The following is a 12390-nucleotide window of genomic DNA, read 5'->3' as shown; positions in this document are numbered from 1 at the left end:
GGACCTGGTGACAAGGCACTTACTAAACGAGTCAGCTTCGGTGTCGAACACTTAGTAATACTTGTTGTAGTACTACTGGGTTTGACAAACCCCACCCAACGCTAAACTCGACTGGAGGTCGAGCGGGTGTAATTTTGGCTTACACGTACCATGGTCTGGAGGACCTGGTGACAAGGCACTTACTAAACGAGTCAGCTTCGGTGTCGAACACTTAGTAATACTTGTTGTATAGATTAGCTACCTATCGATATATAATTTGACATAACACTATCTGGTAACGCAAAACGCCGTAACGTGGTTACGCAAAACGCTTAACGCAAAACGCCGTAACGTGGTTACGCAAAACGGTTAACGCAAAACGCCGTAACGTGGTTACGCAAAACGCTTAATTTAAAACGCTGAACGCAAACGCTAAACGATTTTTTTTATATAACTTGTGAACTCACCAACCTTGTGTTGACACTTTTAGTATGTTATTCTCAGGTAGCCGAGGCGGGCGCGCGGTTTAGGAACATGCATTGTGTGATAAACTTTTAACTATGCAAACTTGTTTTAACTGTTATCCTTGGTTTTTAAATCGTCCTGCGTGACGTAACATTGTTTTATGGTTTTACGCTTCCGCACTTATTTTCATTTAAACGTTTTTATGGTTTGATTATAACTGATGATTCCGATCCTGTTAGTTCACACCCTCTGACGGTAAAACTCCGTTAGTAGATTTTGATGGTGTGACAGATTGGTATCAAAGCCATTGGTTATAGCGAACTAAAAGCTGCATGACTGCAAGCCCAGTACGTTTAAGGGCACTGAGGGAGCTATAGGCTTCCTGCATTGGGCTGAGAAGGCCGAGTCGGCCTTTGAGATGTGTAATTGTCCCCCTGCCAGTAGGGTCAAATTCGCTGCCGGGACACTTGAGGATTCCGCCCTCACTTGGTGGAATTCAAACGTCCAGATCCTTGGGTTGGAACTGGCTAACGCGATAAACTGGGAGGAGTTCAAAAACATGATGCGAGAGGAGTATTGTCCGAGAGAAGAGATTTCAAAGTTAGAATCAGAATTTTGGTCGTTGAAGATGGTGCGTTCGGAAATCGAAGCCTACACTACTCGTTCGCACGAGTTGGCTGTGATGTGTCCACGGATGGTGGATCCGCCGAGCAAGAGGATAGAAATGTACATTGATGGATTAGCACCGCAGATTCAGGGCATGGTGACGTCTTCCAGGCCAGCCACGATCCAACAAGCGATCCGTTTAGCTCACAAACTGACGGATCAGGCTGTGACCCAAGGTGCGTTACCACCTAGGGGTTCGACCACTAAAGCCCGTGACAATCGGAGTAATGACAATCGGAGTAATGACAACGTCAGCAACAGCAACAGTAACCAGAGCAGCGGGAAGAGGAAGTTTGACAACACCAGATCTTCATCCTCGAACCTCCCACCGCAACAACACTACCGTAAGCCCGAATTCACTCGGAGCTTTAACACTCAGAATCACAACAACAACAACAACGGTAGCGGGCAGGTTTCGAGCGGATATGCTGGGAAATATCCAAAGTGCAACAGGTGCAACTATCATCATGTTAGCCAGTGTGACCGTGTCAAGTGTCAAAGATGCGGAAAGATAGGTCACCAAGCGAAAGAATGTAGAGGAGACCTTGCAGCAAAGGGTGCTCCTAAGCCACCGATGACGACGAAAGGATGTTTTGAATGTGGGCAGGAAGGCCATTTCCGAAAAGATTGCCCCAAGCTGAAACAGAATGACAACAATGGGGGTAATGGAAGTGGCAGTAATGGTGGAGGCAATGGCAAGGGAAGAGCGTTTGTGATTGGATCGGGTCAAGCCCGCAATGATCCGCATGTGGTGTCTGGTAGGTTCCCTGTAAACGATTGTTTTGCTTCTGTTTTGTTTGACACTGGAGCTGATAGGAGCTTTGTGTCGAAAGCCTTTAGCCAACTTTTAGACTTAACTCCAACCCCGTTAGATGCTAAGTTTCCTGTTGAATTAGCTGACGGTAAGACTATAATAACGACTCATGTACTTGCGGGATGTAAGTTAAAACTGTCAGGTCATGTCTTTGATATCGACCTTATTCCTTTTACGCTTAGTAGTTTCGATGTCGTTGTCGGCATGGACTGGTTAACCGAGAACCGAACGGAGATTATATGCCATGATAAGATAGTCCATTATTACCACCCCTTCCGGCGAGATCATTTCGGTCCGAGGCGAGAGAAGCGGCATGACCACCAGCGTCATTACCCTTATGAAGGCGCAGAAGTATCTACGAAAGGGTCATCCGGCAATTTTGGCACAGATTGTTGAGAAACCCGCGGAGGAGAAACGAATTGAAGATATACCGGTTGTGCGAGACTTCCCGGAAGTTTTCCCGGAGGATTTGCCCGGACTCCCTCCTATTCGTCAAGTCGAATTTCAAATCGAGTTGACACCCGGTGCAGCACCCATAGCACGAGCCCCGTATCGGCTCGCACCGGCGGAACTTCAGGAGTTGTCCACTCAGTTTCAAGATTTGTTGGATAAGGGCTTTATCCAACCTAGCTCATCGCCGTGGGGAGCCCCTGTCTTGTTTGTCAGAAAGAAAGACGGGACTTTCCGAATGTGCATCGACTACCGGGAGTTGAACAAGGTGACGGTCAAGAACCGTTATTCTTTACCCCGAATTGATGATTTGTTTGACCAGCTTCAAGGATCGAGTTACTACTCGAAGATCGATCTCCGATCCGGTTACCACCAGCTGAGAGTGCGCGAAGAAGATATCTCAAAGACGGCCTTCAGAACACGGTATGGTCACTACGAGTTTTCGGTTATGCCTTTTGGCCTAACCAACGCACCAGCCGTATTTATGGATCTCATGAATCGAGTATGCAAGGCGTACCTCGACAAGTTTGTGATTGTTTTCATCGATGATATTCTCGTCTACTCCAAGAACGAGACTGGCCACGAAGAGCACTTAAGGGTAATTCTAGAACTATTGAAGAAGGAACAACTGTATGCTAAACTCTCGAAATGTGAATTTTGGCTTCGCGAGGTTCACTTTTTAGGACATGTGATCAACGAAAATGGTATCCATGTCGATCCCGGTAAGGTAGAGGCCATCAAAAACTGGGAAGCACCTAAGACTCCGACTGAGGTGCGACAATTCCTAGGACTGGCCGGCTACTACCGGCGTTTCATCGAGGGATTTTCAAGGATTGCTCAACCCCTCACCGCTTTGACTCACAAGGGCACTAAGTACAATTGGGGTGACGCGCAAGAATCCGCTTTTCAACTGTTGAAAACCAAGCTTTGTAGCGCCCCTATTTTAGCCCTCCCCGAGGGAACGGAAAATTTTGAGGTACACTGTGACGCATCTATACAAGGTCTCGGTTGTGTGCTGATGCAACTCGAGAAGGTTATAGCCTACGCCTCTCGACAACTACAGGTTCACGAGAAGAACTACACGACCCATGATTTGGAACTCGGAGCTGTGGTGTTTGCTCTTAAGATATGGAGGCATTACTTGTACGGTACCAAGTTTACCATTTACACCGACCACAAGAGTCTCCAACATATCTACGATCAGAAGGAGCTGAACATGCGACAGCGTCGTTGGGTCGAGCTGCTCAAAGATTATGATTGTGCCATCAAGTACCACCCTGGCAAGGCCAATGTGGTGGCCGACGCCCTCAGCAGAAAAGAAACAGATAAACCCAGACGGGTGAGAGCATTGCAACTCACGATTCATGCCAGCTTACCCGATCAGATTCGCGATGCGCAACTTGAAGCTTTGAAAGATGATAATCTTCCATCAGAACTCATGCGGGGCATGAACAAGCAACTTGAAACCAGATCGGATGGGGTCCGATATTTTGAGAACCGGATTTGGGTTCCACGATACGGAGAGTTGAGAACTCTAGTGATGGACGAAGCTCACAAGTCCCGATATTCTATCCACCCTGGCTCAGATAAAATGTATCATGATTTAAAGGCACTTTACTGGTGGCCGAACATGAAAGCCGACATTGCACCTACGTGAACAAATGCTTGACTTGTGCCAGAGTCAAAATAGAATACCAGAAACCATCTGGTCTACTGCAACAACCGGAACTCCCAATGTGGAAATGGGAACACATCTCAATGGATTTTATTACGGGTTTGCCTAAGACACCGACGGGATGCGATACCATCTGGGTGATCGTTGATCGGTTGACTAAATCGACACACTTCCTAGCAATTAAAGAAACGGACAAAATGGAGAGACTGACTCGTGTTTACATGAAGGAAGTAGTGTCGAGACACGTAGTGCCTGTCTCGATCATTTCCGATCGAGATTCTCGTTTTACTTCGCACTTTTGGAAGTCGCTGCAAAGCGCACTAGGCACCCGTCTCGATATGAGTACAACACACCATCCTCAGACGGATGGGCAAAGTGAACGAACTATTCAGACCCTGGAGGATATGTTGCGTGCATGCATTTTGGATTTCGAAAGAAGTTGGGAACCCCACTTACCCTTGGTAGAGTTTTCGTACAATAACAGCTACCACGCAAGTATTAAGGCAGCGCCGTTTGAAGCGCTGTACGGACGGAAGTGTCGATCACCACTCTGCTGGGCAGAGGTGGGTGACAGCCAAATCACTGGTCCAGAACTGGTACTCGAAATCTCAGAAAAGATTGTTCAAATCCGAAATCGCATGGCAGCAGCACGAGATCGCCAAAAGAGTTACGCAGACAAGCGCCGAAAACCTCTCGAATTTCAAGTGAACGATCGGGTGTTACTCAAAGTCTCACCTTGGAAAGGTGTGGTTCGCTTTGGGAAGCAAAACAAACTCAACCCACGGTATGTTGGTCCGTACCGGATAACTGAGCGCATTGGTCCGGTGGCGTACCGACTGGACCTACCAACAGAACTCAGTGGCGTACACGATGTATTCCACGTATCAAATTTGAAGAAATGTCTATCTGATGAAACCCAAGTAGTCCCTTTGGAGGAACTACAAGTTGATGAACAGTTACGTTTCATTGAGGAACCAGTCGAGGTTTTGGATTGGGAAACCAAAACGCTCAAGCACAGCAAAATTTCAATCGTTAAGGTTCGATGGAACTCGAGACGTGGAGTCGGAGTTCACGTGGGAACGCGAGGATCAAATGATGAAAAAGTATCCTCACCTTTTTGAAGGGCTAACCAAACACAGAAAACCGCGAAACTCGGCAAACCGTCAGGCATCACCGGAGGTATGAATTAAATTTCGGGACGAAATTTCTTTCTACTAGGGGATGATATGACAAACTGAAAATTTTTTTTTTAATCTTTCAGACTCTCATCACGACTTGACTCAAATTTTTGGGACGAAAATTCTTTAACATGGGAATGATGTGACAATCGTCAATTTCAGGTTAACTCCGTTAACTCAACTCCGTCAGTTCAAACTTAAGATCATAAAATCTTTAACGCACACTTCATTACATTTAAACTAGGGTTTAAATGACGCTTAACACTTACTACGTGTGTAGTCTTTCGGGATTTGCACCGAAACGCAAACGAGTTAACGCAAACGATTGATAAATAAACGAAAAACGTCAACATAATAATTATGTGATACTTATGTGTTAACATTGTTGGGTTTTAAGCAAGTTTATCAAAGTCTAAGTTAACCATATTTAACTAGAAAACGCAACGGAAGCTAGTGTTATAAAACTTGTTATGAACATACCATTATGTTAAAACTAAAAACCCGAAGCCAAGGATCAAAATTACAAGAACAAGATGCTCACAAAATGTAAATTGTACCTTCTTCTACCTTTAGAAGAACAAGTGGGTTGTTGAAGGGATGGTGGATGAATGACAAGCCTCCAAAGAAGAAGACCTCAAGAGTGTGATACCCCAAGCTATTTGTGACAACACCAAGTTGTTTTGCTAGGATTTATGAACACAAAACAAGCTCACAAAGCTCTCCTTTTTTCTGCTGCTGCTGCCGTGAGTTTATGGAGAGGGAGAGAGAGATGTTGAAGCTTGTAAAACACTTGAGATTTCTTGAAAGAAAAAGTGAGTTTGCATGTGTTGTGTATGGAGGATCAAAAAGGGGAACCCATGATAAAAATAAGGAGCATCTTGGTTTTGATTGGGTAAAACCACCACCCACATGGGTGGCCGGTTTTGAATTTATTTGTTTTTTTTTTTTTTTTTTGTTTTGTTTTAACAATTAAAACATCTCCATCTCATACTTTATAAAACTAATTTTATAAAACATACATGCTATCTTAATTATTTAACCAATTAAATAATTAATTTATATAAATAAATTATCCAGATAATTTATTTAAATCATCAAGTGTAATTATTTAGAAAACCAATTTTCTAATTGCGCAGTGTTCGGTATTCGTCTAAGTGATCAAATCACTAAAAGAATACATTTGGTGTTGTCTAGCTTGTTATTGGGTATGACCCGACTTGGATCAAACACAGTTAGCCACATTAATATAAATATGTGTCTCGGGCATATGAAATTCCAACAATCTCCCACTTGCACGAGATACATAGAAAATTAATGCAAGTGGTGAATACCGCCTAACAACAGTTCATCACCCCTAATGTGTTTGACGAAGTGCCATTCAATAACATCATCCCTTCAAGTCCCTTACTTGATATGATTTAGGTGAATCTATCATTATATCCCTTTGTTACTAGATGTCATGTTGGATCTAAGAGACATAGGCGATCATTCTCTTTACAATTCAACTTTATCAGGCCTTAGACATCTAAACTCTCAACACATAAGAGGAACAAATTCCATCTTGACTGTATACGCCTCTCACTATCACTTTATACTCCACCCGAGCTCATCCTTATGTACCATCTTTTACGAATAGCGAAGGGGAGAGTCAAAGTGTAATACTTGGTGAAAATCAAGACCCAGTATACATCTCAGGTCTAAGGATAATATGAAATTCTCCTTTACTCAAAATTACTAATGATCAGGTCCATCGACTCCATGTAGTAATATTGAGAGCGGGTCAGTCCAATATTTGTATCCCACAAATATCTATGAACCTTGGCAGCAAACCTATGCTCCATATTCATTCCTTATGAATATCCACCAATTCTAGTTCATAATAGTCTTGCTTCATATTTGTTCCCACAAATGTGATCGACTACGGACTTTTAAAATAAGATAACTTATTCATGGATTAAACATGCAAAATTAGAATTTAACTCAAGATTCCATAATCATATAAAAGAGTTAAATTACGAAAGTCTTTTAAACGTAAATACAAAATAGATCAAATCCAATTACTAGAATATCGAAGTCCTAAGCCACTCGCATGACGCTCATGTTTCGGTCTTTCTAGGAGCTTCGTGAATGGATCCGCAAGATTTTGATCAGTTCCAACTTTGCGAATACATATCTTTCCTTTTTCAACTTCATCCCTTATGTAGTTGAATCTCCGCTCTATGTGCCTTGTCTTTTGATGCGAACGAGGTTCCTTGATTTGAGCAATCGCACCCTCGTTGTCACAAAAGATTTCTAGGGGGTCTTGAATGGTAGAGACCACCCCTAGATCAGTAATGAATTTTTTCAACCATGCAGCTTCCTGAGCTGCCAATGAAGCGGCGATGTATTCTGATTCTGTAGTGGATAATGCTACCACTTCCTGTTTTGAGCTCTTCCAAGAGACAGCTCCTCCATTAAGAGTGAACACATACCCAGATTGTGATCGAGAATCATCTCGATCAGTTTGAAAGCTCGCATCCGTGTAACCTTTTATAGCGAGTTCCTCCTCACCAGATCCATATATCAGAAACATATCCTTAGTTCTTCTAAGGTATTTCAATATGTTCTTAACAGCCATCCAATGACTGTTTCCTGGATTCTGTTGGTATCTGCTTGTCATGCTCAAAGCGCATGACACATCCGGTCTAGTACATATCATCGCATACATGATGGATCCTATAGCAGAAGCATATGGGATTTGTTTCATTATCTCTTGCTCACCCTTTGAGCTTGGACATTGAGCTGAACTCAATATAGTCCCTCTTTGAATAGGTACCAAACCTTTCTTGGAGTTTTCCATCTTGAACCTTTTCAAGATTTTATCAATGTATGTACTTTGGTTCAAACCTATCAAGCGCCTTGACCTATCCCTATAGATCTTTATTCCCAAAATATAGGCAGCTTCACCAAGATCCTTGATGGAAAATCTACTTCCAAGCCAAGCCTTAACGCTTTCCATGGTTGGAACGTCATTTCCAAATAGTAGAATGTCATCGACATATAATACTAAGAAGGTTATTATACTCCCACTAGCTTTCTTATACACACAAGCCTCATCAGCGTTCTTGATGAATCCAAAATTTTTGATTTCTTCATCAAAACGATGATTCCAAGTTCTAGATGCTTGTTTCAATCCATAGATTGATTTCTTTAACTTGCATACTTTATTAGGATGTTTCGGATTGACAAAACCTTCAGGCTGAACCATATAGACATCTTCCTCAAGATATCCATTTAGGAAAGCGGTCTTGACATCCATTTGCCAAATTTCATAATCATAATGTGCAGCTATGGCAAATAATATCCTAATAGACTTTAGCATTGCCACAGGCGAAAAAGTTTCATCATAATCAACCCCTTGAGTTTGAGTGAAACCCTTGGCTACAAGTCTTGCTTTATAAGTATCCAAGTTTCCATGCATATCAGTTTTTCTTTTGAAAACCCACTTACTTCCAACAGCTTTGGAGTTGAGTGGTGGTTCAACCAATTCCCAAACTTGGTTGTCATACATGGATTGCATCTCAACGTTCATGGCTTCAAGCCATTTGTCACAATCATTCTTGGACATTGCATCACGGTATGTGGTTGGTTCATCCGAATCTACCACGTAGCAACCTTCTACAAAAAATCCATATCTTTCAGGTGGATTGCTAACTCTATCAGATCTGTGAACGTTTTGTGTGTTTTGATCAACCACTTGATCACTTTCAACAACCTCTTGTTGAGTGCTAGTATCAACCAATTCTGTATCATCTTGTTGTTCTTGATCCTCATCAAATTTCATTGTTCTATTATTAGTTCCTTCCTTAAGGAACTTAGTTTCCAAGAACTTACCCTTTCGAGCAATAATAACCTTTTGCTCACTAGGGTCGTAAAAGTAATATCCTAAATCATCTTTAGGATAACCTATAAAGATACTCTTAGTGGATCGGACTTCTAATTTGTTTGGGGTGTATTGCTTTACATAAGCTTCACAACCCCAAACTTTTAAGAATGATAGCGATGGAACCCTTCCATGCCATATTTCAAAAGGTGTCTTCTCCACTTTCTTGGTTGGAGCCATATTCAATATGCGAACGGCGGAAAGTAAAGCATAGCCCCAAAATGATAGAGGTAAAGTGCTTCTAGCCATCATCGATCGAACCATATCTAATAGGGTACGATTTCTCCTTTCAGACACACCATTATGTTGTGGTGTTCCAGGTGGAGTAAGTTGTGAAATAATTCCACAACTCTTAAGATGATCTTGAAAAACACCACTTAGGTATTCACCTCCTCTATCACTACGAAGTACTTTGATTGTGGTCTTGAGTTGTCTTTCTACTTCTGTTTTGAAGTCTTTGAACATTTCAAAAGCTTCATCTTTGTGTTTCATTAAGTACACATAACCATATCGACTATAATCGTCAATAAAGGTAATGAAGTATCTTTCACCATTCCTAGTCATTGGTCTAAAAGGACCACATACATCCGAATGTATGATACCCAATAATTCTTTTGACCTTTCAAAAGTTTTATTAAAGGGTTGCTTTGTCATTTTGCCTTGTAAACAAGATTCACATACATCAAATGAATCATACTCATTTGTTTCTAGAATACCATTCTTGCGAAGAGTTTGCATGCGATTCTTGCTTATATGTCCAAGGCGACAATGCCAAAGATAGGAATCACCCAAGTCCTTCTTGAGTTTCTTGGTGTTGACATTGTACATTGAACTACTATGTGACGCACCAATTTGATCTATTTCATATATACCATTCATGGGTATAGCTTTAAAATAAAATATGCCATTCATCAAAACATGAATATCATAATTTATAAATTTAAGATCAAAGCCACATTGTTTTAAAAGGGACACGGAAATAATGTTTCTTCTTAACTTAGGAGCATACAAAACATTCTTCAAAATTACTTCCAAACCACTTGGAAGCTTTAACATGTAGTCTCCTTGGGCTTGGACTTCAACTCTTGCTCCATTGCCCATAAAGAGACTAATGTCCCCTTTGTTGAGTTGTTTACTTCTTTTGAACCCCTGCAACAAATTGCAAATGTGAGTTCCACATCCGGTATCAAGTACCCATGTATTTGAAGAAATAACATTTAGTTCAATATGTATAGTAAAGATAATACCTGAGGTATGCCCCGCATCCCTCTTATCTTTTAACGCTTTGAGATAGGTCGGACAATTCCTTTTCCAATGACCTATCTCTCCACACTCAAAGCATGGATCTTGCGCCGCAACCTTTTGCTTCTTTTCCTTCGGTTTGGTGGGCGTTATGGCTTTCCTCTTTCCCTTTCCTCGGACGTGGCCCTTGCCCTTAGCAACACTTGCTTTGGGGTTGGAGTTATGTCCCCTTTTTCCTTCATCGATTGTTAGAACGGGTAAAGCCTTTTTACCCATTCCCGCTTCGGCCGTTCTTAGCATTGCGTGAAGCTCACCAATGCTTTTGTCCCACCCATTCATGTTATAATTCATGACAAAGGTTTCAAACCTTTTGGTCAAAGAGTTGAGGATCAAATCCGTAGCCAACTCATTAGACACGGGACAATTCAACCTACGAAGCTTTTCGATGTAGCTTTTCATCTTTAGGACATAAGATGAGACGGTTTGGGTTTCCTCCATACGACATGCATGAAACGCTCGAACCGTTTCGAAACGTTCCGCTCTAGCTTGTTGGAGGAACATTTCCTTCAATTGAGTTATCATGTCGTATGCCCCATGATGCTCGAAATCCTTTTGGATTTCGGGAATCATAGTCCCTAACATGAGGCAAGAGGCTTGCACCGAATCTTTGGTGTACTTGACCCAATTGTTATAAGCCTCCTCATTTTCCACGTCAGGCTCGTCGGGAATGGGATCGTCTAAGACATATGATATCTCTTCTTGCTTGAGAACTATTCTCAAGTTGCGATACCAATCCATAAAGTTATTATGGTTTAGACGATCCTTTTCAAGGATGGTTCTTAAGGATAGGTTACGGGTGTTATGGGTAGAGGTGTTTGCATTGTTAGCGGCCATCTACAAAATTTAACAAAGTTTTATTTTAGTAAACAATTTAATTATTAATACCCTTTTATTCCAGATTTTAAAATAATAATTAAATTCTAGAATCCAACGATAAATCAAATTTCGGTTAGGTGACCTTTATCCCGTTATTTGATTTAACAAGGTAGTCAACCTTGACAATTGCAACCCTTTGCAACTTCTAGATGTATGGGACCATTTCGAAATCCTTATTTCGTGTTGGCATGTTTATCCCATCAACACCATTGGATCCCATGCTTAGGTGACCTTTATCACATGGTTTCCAATTCAAGTCGTCCTACTTGTATAAACATGTAAGATTAACATACAAGTGGTTAGGTGACCTTTATCCCATAAATATGTTAATATTACCCTAAGTATATTAGTTTGCTCAAAATGGTTAGGTGACCTTTATCCCATTAAAAGTTCCCTAATACGTTAAGTGTCATACAAAAGGATGGTGTTAGACTTGTTTCCTTGGTAATATGAAAAAGGGATTTTTAAATTTTCAAATATTCTAGTTGAAAAACATTATGCCATATCCTAACATGCATTTAGTAATATGGCGATTTTGAAAACCAATTTTCAAGGTTCTAGTTATAATAAAACCAATTTTATTATATATGAGTGATCGCTTAGTTTTAATAAACCCATTTAATTAAACTAATTGACGCGATATTACCAAATATATATTAGAACCCGTTTTATGCTTGTTGTCGTTCCTATGTGACGGTTTGGATATCCTAATATCTATCAACCACACATTACATTAAGTAAAACAAACAACCAAGCATACACATGCAAAATATAGTCATAACCGAAAACCACTAAATTTGACCATACTTGTTAGCCGAAACAAGTGTAGGTCATAAGTCACACCTAAGGGACAAAACATGACACAAGGATGGAATGTTGACTCCCACTTGATCTTGCATCCAAATGCTTCAAGTATCCTTTCCAAGTTGTTGTGTTCTTGTTGGGCTTGTTAATGGGCTCCAAACTTCCAAAAGTCTTCTTGGGCCCAAGAGTGAAATTTATGGGCCTAATGGGCTTGAATCCCATGATGGGCCGGTGAGGCCCAACAAGCCCAAAATTTCGG

The sequence above is a fragment of the Bidens hawaiensis genome, unplaced genomic scaffold (assembly GCF_021521415.1).
Source record: "Bidens hawaiensis isolate Kalapana, Puna unplaced genomic scaffold, B.hawaiensis_p1.1 tig00029695_1, whole genome shotgun sequence".
In the NCBI taxonomy this organism is placed as follows: Eukaryota; Viridiplantae; Streptophyta; class Magnoliopsida; order Asterales; family Asteraceae; genus Bidens; species Bidens hawaiensis.
Note: the sequence above shows the minus strand (reverse complement) of the source record.